This window comes from Balaenoptera ricei, chromosome 16, assembly GCF_028023285.1.
Source record: "Balaenoptera ricei isolate mBalRic1 chromosome 16, mBalRic1.hap2, whole genome shotgun sequence".
In the NCBI taxonomy this organism is placed as follows: domain Eukaryota; kingdom Metazoa; phylum Chordata; class Mammalia; order Artiodactyla; family Balaenopteridae; genus Balaenoptera; species Balaenoptera ricei.
In genome coordinates, this window is record NC_082654.1 from 26,380,533 (window position 1) to 26,394,064 (window position 13,532).

At 40.0% G+C, this 13,532-nt stretch overlaps 1 protein-coding gene across 5 annotated transcripts in view; it reads right to left on the bottom strand.

Annotated features, from left to right (window-relative positions):
- Positions 1–13,532, bottom strand: part of CNNM2 (cyclin and CBS domain divalent metal cation transport mediator 2) — a 143,333-nt gene that overhangs the window by 79,905 nt on the left and 49,896 nt on the right. The window lies entirely within an intron of this gene.

Below are 13,532 nucleotides of genomic sequence, written 5' to 3' on the forward strand. Positions count from 1 at the left end.
ATGACACGGGGGACTTCCCTGGTGGTCCAGGTGTTAAGACTCCACGCTTCCACTGAAGGAGACACGGGTTCGATTCCTGGTTAGAGAACTAGGATCCCACGTGCTGCGCAGTGCAGCCAAAAAGTTAAATAAATATATAAATGACACTATTCCTACCATACTAATAACCTTCAATGAGCCAGGAGCCCTAGAGTTCGACGAGTGAAGAGGACATTTTAAAAAACCCAAAGTACCTTTAAGTGTTTCATTTTCTTAGTGTAGTTAGACATGACTCACTTCAGCTAAGAACTCACACAAAACAAGTATTTTTTCTTCCCTGGCACATCAGGTAAGCCTCAATTTTTAAAAATTTAATTTGCTGAAGTAGCCTCTGGAGAAAAAGGCAAGAAAAAAGAAGACCACAACTAAGTTTATAGATAAGGCCAAAGTTACTCACTAAAGGAAGAGTAACTTTCTTCAGGAGCTGTTCAAGATGATTGAAAAGATAACAAAAGGTTCCCCTGCTCATCCGGACATGTTGCCACAAGTTCAGCGACAGTGGTTTGCTTGTCTGTATGGACAGAAGTGACTAAGGGGAGAGGACTTTAAAAATACTCCTGTTTACCTAATGGAACTCAATGTTCAGAATGCTCATCTCATTCCTTTATTCATCTCCTCTCCTGGTTCACTCACCACAAACAAGGGCTGAGATCACTTCCCCGGCAGAAGGAGGGAGGGAAGATACTACTACATACTAATAATTTTTTATTTTTGCTTTTCACCCTGGCACATGTATTTGGCAATGATCTCTGAAAACTTCTAAAAGCATTATAAAACTACAGTAAGGTGAATAATCACCATCAATTAACTCACCAATCCTAATAATGAATGGTCTCCCTTCACGCTCTCCTTAACACTGCTTTTTGTTTTTATTTTATGCCATGCTGCATGGCATGTGGGATCTTAGTTCCCAGACCAGGGATGGAACCCACTCCCCCTGCAGTGGAAGCACGGAGTCTTAACCACTGGACCGCCAGGGAAGTCCTTCCTTATCACTGATATCAAAAAATTTTACACCAAATTCAGAAACTCTCAAATCTAGTGTTCATCACATAACACATGTTTAAGGACTTAGAGGGGGAGACCCTTACCATTTCAGGATGTATAAATATATCTATCCTGAAGGTGACTATTTTTGAGCCTCTGGAAATTTTTCAGTCACATGCACACCCCGTAACTATCATGTTTTAGTCGTGTCTTCAGCTCAGTTTCAGTCACACTCACCTTACTCAGTCCCATCCGAGCACACCCACGCTGAAGCCTCCCACTGTCATCCCAAGAAGACCCCTCTCTTTTCTATGATTTAGCGCACGTCATACACTGCGATGTTGGGATCCCCTTCCTCAAGGGAAGGTCTCTCACTTCCCCCTCACATCTGGCACGGGCGGGCCTCAATGTTGTGGAACAGTGAATAAGCGTTGTCTCCCCACCTCTGAGACACTGATTCACGTCCATCACTCTTTTCACAAACTTGGCTGAAGATTCACGTTGTCTCTGCAGCCTTCTCTGATGGAGCTGTTCTACACCAACCCTTCTGCTACTACCATCACCATCAAGCAGTCCTTCCTGCAACAGATACTCACTGAGCCTCTATCACAAGCCAGGCTCTGCTCTCAGGCTGGAAACGAAGCAATGAACCAAACAGATAAAAATCCCTGCCCGCGTGGAGCGTACATTCTAATAGTGGGAAGTGGGGTGCCCTGGAAATCTCACATTCAATTTGAACTTCATTATAATTTAGTTGTTTTGAGTCTATATCGAGTCAAGTGACTGTCTAGACTCCTGTCAGAGATATTCTGCAAAGACAGGTACCAACAACTCCTCCTAAACCTGCAGACATAGAGTCTACCTCTTGATAGGAAGAGTAGTCCTATTTCCTCTCTACCTGAACCTGAGCTGCCCTGTGACTTGATCAGCAGAATCATCAGAAGTGACTGCTGTGCCAGTTCTGGGCCTGGGCCCTAAGAGTCCTGACAGCTCCCACTGCCTGGGAAACCAGGTACCATGTAAAGAAGCTCAGCCTATCCTGCCAGAGAGAAGGCCGTGCGGAGAGAAGGCCCCGAGGATGAGAACCGTGGCACTCCGGGTGACAGCGTGAGGCCGCAGACATGTGAGTGAGGCCACCTCAGACCTTTCAGCCACCAAGTGAACGCAGCCCCGTGAGTGAGCCCAACAAACATCACTGGAGCAGAGATCACCACCCATGATAAATTCCTGAACTTCTGCATCACAACCAATAAAATGGTGGTTGTTTTAAGCCACTAAATTTGGAGGGCCGGGAGGGGGAGTTGTTGTTAGGCAGCAGTAGGTAACCGAGATCCTGCCTTAATAAGACAGTGCTCTTAACCAGAGCCAGGGGTGGCATTTTCTGCATGTTTCTAAGCCTTCATTACGTCCGTTATGGTTAGGCAAAAATGAAACATCCAGTCAAAATCTGACGAGGGAATATTTATAAAACTAAATGGGGGAGGGGATTCTGGGAAGATGCCGCAGCATGAAGCACCAGGAATCTATCTCCCACCTAGACAACAACTGCATTGGTAGAATCTGTCTGATCCAACCATTTTGGAACTTTGAAGGCTTGCAACTTCCACAGGAAGACTTAGATGGTAAATTGTGGTGAATGTCAGTCAATTTTGGCTCTTAGCACAGTAGGAGCTACCCATCCTCCACCCCCAACCCCTGGCAGACAACTGTGCATGTTTTCCTGGAACCACTGCCCACAGCTTGTGGGAGCTAGGGTGGGCAAAAAGGACCCTGTCCTCCAAATATCAGCATCTCTGCTCTGAGTGCTGATGGCTGCTTCTGATCACAGAGCACAGACAAGAAGGTGGGCGGCCACTGTCACTGTGCCTCCCCGACCCTATTGCAGCCCCTTCCCTCTGGCTGAAATGACTTCCAGGGGGATTAAAAGGCCAGACCCCTTCTCCCCCTTCATTTTTCACTTTTTCCCCTTTTGGAGCCAGACTTTAAAGACTAGGACATTTAAAAACAACTGCATATATGGAGAAAATTAGAAAGTGACTGTGTACGCCCAGGGAAAGGCTCAGAAAAGACCTGGGAAGACCTTCAGCTTACTCAGACTGACCCTCAGCAAAGAGACCATCTACAACAATCAAAAACAAAAAACAAACAATAAGAAAAACAAGCAAACCCTAGGGAAGGGGGAAATCTGATTTCCAGAGTTACCACATTATTAAATTCAAAAGTCCAGTAAAATAAAATAAATCACAAGGCATATAAAGGAACACCAAAGTATGGCTCACTCAAAGAAAAAGAAAAATATCAGGACTCCCCTGGTGGTCCAGGGGTAAAGAATCCGCCTTTCAACGCAGGGGACGCAGGTGCGATCCCTGGTTGGGGAACTAAGATCCCACGTGCCGCGGGGCAACTATGCCCATGCACCACAACTACTGAGGTCACAGGCCTCAACTAGAGCCCATGTGCCACAAACTAGAGAGCCCATGTGCTCTGGAGCCCACGTGCCACAACTAGATTAGAGAAAACCTACATGCCACAATTAGAGAGAAGCCCACGCGCCGCAACGAAACATCCCACGTGCCGCAACAAAAGATCCCACGTGCCGCAATGAAGACCCGATGCAGCCAAATAAATAAATAAAAGAAAAAAAATCAACAGATGCTGTCTCCGAAAAACATGTAACGGCTGATACACTAGACAAAGACTTCAAAGTAACTGTCCTAAAGACGCCCAACAGACTAAAGGGAGATATGGAAAAAGTCAAGAAAACAATGTGTGAACAAAATGGAAATATCAATAAAGAGATAGAAAACTTAGAAAGAACCAAAAGGAAATTCTGGAGCTGAAGAGTATTGATACATAGCTGAAATGAAAAATTCATTAGAAGGATTCAAAGGTGGATTTCAGCAGACAGATGATTCAGCGAACTTGAAGATAGGACAATGGAAATTACTGAGTCTGAAGAAAAAAAGGATGGAAGAAAAGCCAATAGAGACTAAGGGACCCATGGGACACCATTAAGAAGACCAACATAAGCATAATGGGAGTCACAGAAGGAAAAGAGAGAGAGAAAAGGGCAGAAAGAATATTTGAAGAAATAATGGCTGAAAATGTCCCAAATTTAATGAAATACATGAACATAAACATCCAAGGAGCTCAGTAAACTCCAAGTAAGAAGAACTCAGAGACCCACACCAAGACACATTATAATCAAACTTTCAAAAGACAAAGAGAACCTTGAAAGCACAATAGAAGTGACTCATCACATACAAGGGATCCTCAGTAAGATTATCAGACTTTTTGTCAGAAACTTCAGAGGCCATAAGACAATGGGTCGATATAGTCAAATGATAGAAGAAAAAAACTATCAAACGAGAATCCTATATCTGGCAAAACTGTTAAAAGTGAGGGAGAAATCAAGACTCTCCCATATAAACAAAAGTTGAGGGAGTATGTGACCTGGACCTGCCCTACAAAAAATGCCCAAGGGGGTCCTGCAGGGTGAAATGAAAGGACACTAGACAGTATTTTGAAGCCTATAGAGAAATACAGATTTCAGTAAAGGTGACTACACTGGCAATTGCAGAAGCTAGTATTATTGTAACAGTGGTTTGTAACTATGCTTTTTCTACATGACTTAAGAGACTAATACATTTAAAGGAAAAAAAAAAAAAACCATCAGTGTAAAAGCTAGTATTACTGTTAAAACTTAGGTTTCTCACTCCAAATCTTGTTTTCTATATAATTTGAGACTAGTGCATTTTAAAGAATCATAACTTTGTTTTTGAGTGTACTATGTATAAAGATGTTAATTATCTGACATCACCAACCAAAAGGGGTGGGGAACAAAGCTGTAAAGACTCACATTACTAAAATCAGAAATGAAAGTGGGGACATTAGCACTGGTTCTACAGATATAAAAAGGATAGGAATACTGTGAAAAATTGGACGCCAACAAATCAGATAACTAGATGAAATGGACAAATTCCTAGAGCCACAAAAGCTACCGAGATTAAATCATGAAGAACTAGAAAATCTGACTATTCCTATAATTAATAAGGAGATTGAATCAGTAATCAAGTCTTCCAACAAAGAAAAGCCCTGGACCTGATGGCTTGACTGATGAATTCTACCAAACATTTAAAGAACTAACACCAATTCTTCTCTAATTTTTCCAAAAGACTGAAGAGGAGGGGATACTTCCAAACTCATTCTGTGAGGCCAGCATTACCTCGATACCAAATCTGGACAGAGACACAACAAGAAAACTACAGACCAATATCCCTTGTGAACAGTGATGCCAAAACCTTCAACAAAATGCAGCAAACAGGGCTTCCCTGGTGGCGCAGTGGTTGAGAATCTGCCTGCCAATGCAGGGGACACGGGTTCGAGCCCTGGTCTGGGAAGATCCCACATGCCGCGGAGCAGCTAGGCCCGTGAGCCACAACTACTGAGCCTGCGCGTCTGGAGCCTGTGCTCCGCAACAAGAGAGGCTGCGATAGTGAGAGGCCCGCGCACCGCGATGAAGAGTGGCCCCCACTTGCCACAACTAGAGAAAGCCCTCGCACAGAGACGAAGACCCAACACAGCCAAAAATAAATAAATAAAATAAAGAATTATTAAAAAAAAAAAAAAAAAATGCAGCAAACAGAAGTCAGCAGCATATTAAAAGGATTATATACCATGACCAAGTGGGAAATGCAAGGATGGTTCAACAGACTTTAAAAAAAAAAAAAGTAATATACCATATCAACAGAATGAAGGAAAAAAATTCCACATGATCCCTCAATAGATGCAGAAAAAGAATCTGATAGAATAACACCCTTTTATGATAAGAACACTCAAACTAGGAATAGAAGGAAACTACCTCAACATAATAAAAGCCATATGTGAAAAACTCACAAAAAACATCATACCCAATGGTCCAAGACTGAAAGCATTTCCTCTAAGATCAGGACCAAGGCAAGGATACCCACTTTCAGCATTTTTACTCAATACAGTACTGGAAGTTCTACCCAGAGCAATTAGGCTAGAAAAAGAAAGGCAACCAAATTGGAAAGGAAGAAGTAAAATTCTCTATTTGCAGATGATATGATCTTACATGTAAGAAAAACCCTAAAGATTCCACACACCAAAAAAACTGTTAAAACTGACAAATTCAGTAAAGTAGCAAAATATAAAGCCAATGCAGAAAAATCAGTTGCATTTCTATATACGAACAATGAACAATTTGAAAAGGAAACTACAAAAACAATTCTGTTCACAAAAACAATTCTACTCACAATAGTATCAAAAAGAATAAGGAATTAATTTAACCACGAAGGAGAAAGATTGTACAATGATAATTACAAACATTGACAAAAGAAATTAAGGACATAAACAGAAACATCCCATGTTCATTAATTGGAAATCTTAATACTGTTAAGATGTCCATACTACCCAAGATTCAATACTACAATTGTAGTATTGAATACAATTCATACTACAGATTCAATGCAATTCCCACCAAAATCCCAATCATGTTTTTGGTAGAAATAGAAAAAAAAAAAAAAAAAAAATCCTAAAATTCATATGGAATCTCAAAATGTCCCCAAGTAGCCAAAGCAATCTTAAAAAAGAACAAAACTTGAGGATATACTTCCTGATTTCAAAACTTACCACAAAGCTACAGTAATCAAACCAGTGTGGTATTAGTGAACAGACAGACATATACACCAATGGAATCTACTAGAGAGCCCAGAAATAAACCCTTGCAATACGGACAAATGATTTTTTACAAGGGTACCAAACCTTCAATGGGGAAAGGATATTCTTTTCAACAAATAGTCCTGGGAAAACTGGATATCCACATGCAAGAGAATGAAGTTGGATCCTTATCTAACACCATATACAAAAATTAACTCAAAAAATGGATCTAGAACCTGAATATAAGCCCTACAAATATAAAACTCTTAGAAGAAAATATAGGACAAAAGCTTCACAACACTAGATTTGGCAATAATTTTAGATATGACACCAGTGGCATAGGAAACAAGAAAAAAAGACAAATAGGACTTCAAGAAAACTAAAAATGATGTACATCAGAAGATAATAATCAACAGAGTAAAAAGGCAACCCACAGTATGGGAGAAAATATTTACAAATAGTTTATCTAATAAAGGAATAGTATCCAGCATATAACTCCCAAAACTCAAACAATAAAACAACCCATTTAAAAATGGGCAAAGAACTTAAATGGACATTTCTCCAAGGAAGATATACAAATGGCCATGAAGTACACGAAAAGATGCACAACATCACTAGTCATTAGGGAAACGCAAATCAAAACTACCATGAGAGGGCTTCCCTGGTGGCACAGTGGTTGAGAGTCTGCCTGCCAGTGCAGGGGACATGGGTTCGAGCCCTGGTCTGGGAAGATCCCACATGCTGCGGAGCGGCTAGGCCCGTGAGCCACGACTACTGAGCCTGAGCGTCTGGAGCCTGTGCTCCGCAACAAGAGAGGCCGCGATAGTGAGAGGCCCGCGCACCGCGATGAAGAGTGGCCCCCGCTTGCCGCAACTGGAGAAGGCCCTCGCACAGAAACGAAGACCCAACACAGCCATAAATAAATAAATTAATTAATTTAAAAAAAAAAAAAAAAAAAAAAAAAAAAAAAAAAAAAACTACCATGAGATACCACCTCATACCCATTGGGATGGCTACTATCAAAAAAACAGAAAATGATAAGTGTTGACGAGGATGTGGAACCCTTGTGAACTGTTGGTGGGAATGTAAAATGGTACAGCCACTGTAGAAAACAGTATGGTAGTTCCTCCAAAAATTAAAAATAGAATCACCATATGATCCAGCAATTCTACTTCTGGGTCTATTCTAAAAAAAAAACTGAAAGGAGGGTGTGGGGGAACTATCTGTACTCCCATGTTCATAGCGGCATCATTCACAATAGCCAGAACATAGAAGCAACCCATGTGTCCATGGACTGAAAAACAGATAAACAAAATGTGGTATATACACATAATGGAATATTATTAAGTCTTAAAAGGGAAGGAAATTCTGTAATATGCTGCAACATGGATAAATCTTGAGGATGTTATGCTAATTAAGCCAACCACAAAAAGGCAAAAACTGTCTGATTCCACTTATATGAGGTACTTAGGATAGTCAAAAAAATCATGAAGAAAGAAGGTAGAATGGTGGCTGCCAGGGGCTATGGGTAGGGGGAAATGGGAGTTACTGTTTAATGGGTATAGAGTTGCAGTTTTATAAGATGAAAAGAATTATGGAGATAGAAGAAGGTCATGGTTACACAACAATGTGAATATATCTAATACCACTGAACTGTGCACTTAAAGATGGGTAAGATGGTAAATTTTATGTGTTTTAACACAATAAAAAAATTTTTTTAAAAACCTAAATGGGATACCTATAAGCATAGAAGAGACCTAGAGTATTTTCTTTCTTGGACAGAGGACTCAAATAATTTTTTGACTGTGTATTCTATTAGTTAAATGTTGGTCACACCTCCTCCAATATACTGTATCTATTTATAAGTTATACACAAATATTACTATAGTAATACATTATATACATCATGAAATACCTTCAAAAATAAATTCAAGAATAATAAGTATAAATGTGTTTCTATAAAGCTATTTATGTTTGAATAGACACGTGAGTCCTACTGCATCCTAGTGGTTGGCTGTGCATGCAACTTACCTTGGGGACGACTGCCTTAGAGTAAACCAGTTTCTATGTTATTCTCAAATTCCTCCTTCCTCCTTCCAACTCTCTCCCCTTGGCCTCTGTACTTTCTAAACTATTCCAGTTTTCTTCCTCTCAATGTTTTCCTTCAGCAGTTCCACTTCCTGCTTCCACCTTTTAAATATGGGCTTTGAGGTATGGCCTTCTGCTCTTCCAAGTACATCCTCCCTTGGCAATTTCATCCTGCTCAGTGACTAACCACTGCCAGGAGTCTTCTCAGCTTGTTCTCTCTCTGCATTAGTCTATAACCACTGAACATTTACACCGGAGTCAAAAATCTCACCACTGGTGTATCATCTAGCCCACCCCACCCACACTGTCAATGCCCACAAAAAACCCTCCAACTGTTTATCTAGCTTCTGCTGAATCACCCCTAGTAAAGTAACTACACATCTAGGAACAATACAGAACATTTTCTAACAGCTCTACTTATTAGAAATTCTACTAATATTAAGCTGAAACTGACTTCCCTGTAACTTCCATATTGGTTCTAGTTTTGGCTTCTGAGGTCTCACTACCCACACTCAAATCTAAATCAAATGCACTATCTTTGTAATCTTTCAGTTTCAGTGGCAAGACATGATGACCTTCTCCAAGTAAAATAGGGCAGGTGAATGTCAAAGCTAATTTGCGCCCTATAAACCAAAACAGGCAATGAATACTACAGGTAAATCAGGGCAAGCACAGAACAATGTCCAGGACTAAGACATAGTCTAGCAGATATAAGAAACTATGCATCTCTAAGCTGATGGATGATACCAAGTCTGAGGTCTCTCTTCAGTTGATGGGGCGTGTTCATTCTCTGTTTAGGGAACTAGGCAAGTCCTCCATGCTCCCAATCCTACTTCTACGACTGTCCCTTGATGACATGTTGTGAACTGAATACACTCTAGCTTAAAAAGCTATTCCATCTATACTCCAATAAAGATGTTTAAAAAAAAAAAAAAAAAAGAAAGCTTTTCCATCAACCTGATCTAGCGATTTAAAAGCAAAACAAAAACATACTCTCTGTTGTAGAATAAGCCATCAAGGGCTTACTTAAACACTAGGAGCTTCTGGGTACTCATGACTTGGTCATGATGTTGGAAGAGTTGATGGCTAGAAGGAATATGACTAAGAGCAGCCAGTAAGAACCCAAGGAAGAATCCGAAATAGTGCAGGGTGACACGTCTGCCAGGAATATACCTAGAGAATACCAAAGAGAACACAAATGAGACTGTGGTCTTCTGGTCTGTTTAGGGCCATTCACTTGGAAGCAAGGGACCAGAAAGACTTCCTATATCTAGCTCTGATGATGAGGAACTTGGTGGTAAAAGAAGCTTTGAGAGCTCTAAGGCTTCCCTGGTGGCGCAGTGGTTAAGAATCAGCCTGCCAGTGCAGGGGACACGGGTTTGAGCCCTGGTCCAGGAAGATCCCACATGTCGCAGAGCAACTAAGCCCATGCACCACAACTACTGAGCCTGCGCGCTAGAGCCTGCGAGCCACAACTACTGAGCCCGCGTGCCACAACTACTGAAGCCCATGCACCTAGAGCCCGTGCTCTGCAACAAGAGAAGCCACCGCAATGAGAAGCTCACGCACCGCAACAAAGAGTAGCCCCCGCTCACCGCAACTAGAGAAAGCCCGCACGCAGCAACGGAGACCCAACGCAGCCAAAAATAAATAAATAAGTTTTTTTTTTTAAAAGCTTTGAGAGCTCTCAATGATGTCTTAAAAAGACTTGGCTGTATCAGACAAAATATGTAGATACAGAAGAGGAGTCCTAATTAAGTTAAACATGAGGGTGAGGAGAAGAAAAACATGTTTCAGATAGAAGAAAAAAAAAACTATTCAAATTCTTCTGAGGAAAAAAAGACAAAACAGAGCAATTTAGAATTCTCAAGATCTGCCAAGGTTTCCTGCACAAAGCAAGAATTTTGTCCACTTGCTGCAGAAAAGAAAGATCTTTCTCTTTCATATTTCTTACTTGTTAGAAAATATTAGTAAAATTCAGTCTTTCAGTCCTTAACAGCAACTAAAATGTAATCACACAATATATTTAAGTTATATTCTGAGCTTGGACTGTCAATGAAATATCTTGTTCTAGAGAGAATATTTCCTAAGCTTTTTACACATACTGCTTTAAAATCACTAATCGCATCAAAATTTTTTTCCTGCAAAAACCTCGTACACAGAGAGACTTGGAGCCGTTGCTATAGCTTAAAATATTGGAATTCCCTTAATAGTTACTGGGAACTATGATAATAGAAATTATTTTTATTAGTGTTTCCCTGAATTCTATTCATTTATAACACCTTCTATAGTCATCCTACTCTTCAGCTTTCTTAAAATGGCCATTAAATAGCCTTGGCTATTCCACTAATTGTATAAGCATGAAAGTTTTTTAATCTCTCTGGTCTTCATTCTTTATCCACAAGGTACATTCATTTATTTACTCATTCAATAAATATTTACTGACAACTACTGCCAGCCAATGGCAGTCTCATAAAACTTACAATCCAAGTGCTATATAAAATGAAAAGGCTAGACTAAGATGTTATTGTCCCTTTAAGATCTAAAATTTCATGATATAAAAGATCGCTTATATTTACCACTTAATTGGATCAAAAAAGCAGAAGACAGGGACTTCCCTAGTGGTCCAGTGGCGAAGACTCTGTGCTCCCAATGCAGGGGGCCCGTGTTCAATCCCTGGTCAGGGAACTAGATCCCACATGCCGCAACTAAGAGTTTGCATGCCGCAACTAAATATTCCGGATGCCGCAACTAAAAAGATCCCGCATGCCGCAACCAAGACCCAGCGCAGCCAATAAATATTAAAAAAAAAAAAAGTTCCAAAAGGACTATTACTAAAAAAAAAAAAAAAAAAAGGGCAAAAACTTGTCATTATTAAGAAATATAAATATTTAGACCACACACAAGCAAGGTCTGCTTCAATCTGGGGAGCAAATTTCTAGCTCTATCACAAGTTTCTGTCCAAACAAAGTCAATGCCTGTAATGACCAAACAATGGGTCACAAATATGTGAATCTCTTTCCAAATTATGAAAAGGCTGAAATGATTAAATAGAACATTATAGATCGGTAATTTAAACCTACATAAGCTCATGTTTAGAAACAGTTTTTTATAGTTAGTTTTTTAGTTCATTTATAGAAGGCTTTCTATAACTTAGGTTAGTTTAATTAATGTTAATTTTTCATTCTTTCAAAACTTCATGCTGCAGAAGTTTACTGAATACAATACCAATCACAAAACCGTACTGCAACTCAGTCACCAAGTTTAAAAACATGTTCTTCAAACACTCGTCTGAAATAACAATGAAAGTACTGTCATCTAATTCAGAACAATAAACATTCATATTTACCAGTAGGAACACTCTTGTTTCCAGCTGCTTACAAGTCCCAGAGTCATAACTAATACACTGATGAAAACAATTACTAGTATCTGAAGGCCCTAAAGCCACAAACAACATACTACTAATCAAAGCTTTACAGCCTTGATTACACAGGGGAATGTGGTGAGGCCCAGCAAAAAGCCCAAAGGGAAGCCAGCTTCTCTCTCCTGCAAATTAGTAATGTTTTTCTTCTCTTTTCTGCCAAATCCTTGAAGGAGGAACACACTTAACATACAATTCAATAAAAAGAACCCTAAAAAATATTTCATATTCCTGAGATTTAATCATTCATTTATCTGACATTTACTATACACTTCACTATTGCAGGATCCAGGCTAACCCTATGATAGATATGGTCCCCGTCTTCCCTGAAGGTTAAGGTCTAGTGGGATAGACCAATATGAAACAAATAATCAGTGTGATAAATACTATGAAAGAACAATAACAATGTTAAAAGACTTGGAGGAGAATCTTACATAATATAAAAAGGGAAAGAACAGCCTCCCTGAGAAAGTGACATTTAATCAGACAGCTGAAGGATGTTACTTATCTTAATTTTTTCTCTGCACATTTGCACAGATATTTGTTTTTGGTCAAATAAGTTGCATATTAAAAAACATCCCATTTTAGAACTAAGCAGCAGTGTGCTGGAGTGGGCCAGTACTAGCTCATAAGAACTGATTGTTAAATTTTCACAAATTGTACAATTTGTTTATTAAATACAGTCATCCTTGAAATTGGCCATGGTGGGACTATTTATACCATGGGAACTGGCAAATGTTACAAATCAGGGCTTTTCTTTTTGGAAAACCCATTCACCAGCACACCACTGCTTGTAAAACTCTCCTTCTTAATAACTCCTCTTGGCTTCTGACTCATTCCTGGGACAATCAAGGCAGACAAGGGAGAAAGTAAAATTGTCATACTCCTAGCAAAAGCCCCACATATCAGTGATTTCTCAGGGCAAGCAGAGGTCTCTGCAGTTGCAACCAGAAAGACAGCTACTGACAGATGACCTTTAAATTTCCCTAGTGTTGTAATTTCAGGTTTTGCTTTCAACGTATACTGTTTCCTTGTTTCTTCAAATAGTTGTTTACATTTTAAAACTATAATAAAGCATATGTTGGTAAATCAGAAAAAAAAAAAAACGGTCAGCAGGTATATTTAAAATACAAGAAAAGCACATAAGCATTTGTTTGCCCTCTGCCATCACCATGTGAAGATCACTCCTTAGCTAGACTGCCGGTCCCCAAGGAGGATGAGATACCTGAAACAGAGCTAGGTCACCCCAGTCGTCCCAGCCAAGACCACCCAAGACCAGCTGAAAGCCAGACAGCTTCCAAAGTCAGCAGAGGCCCCG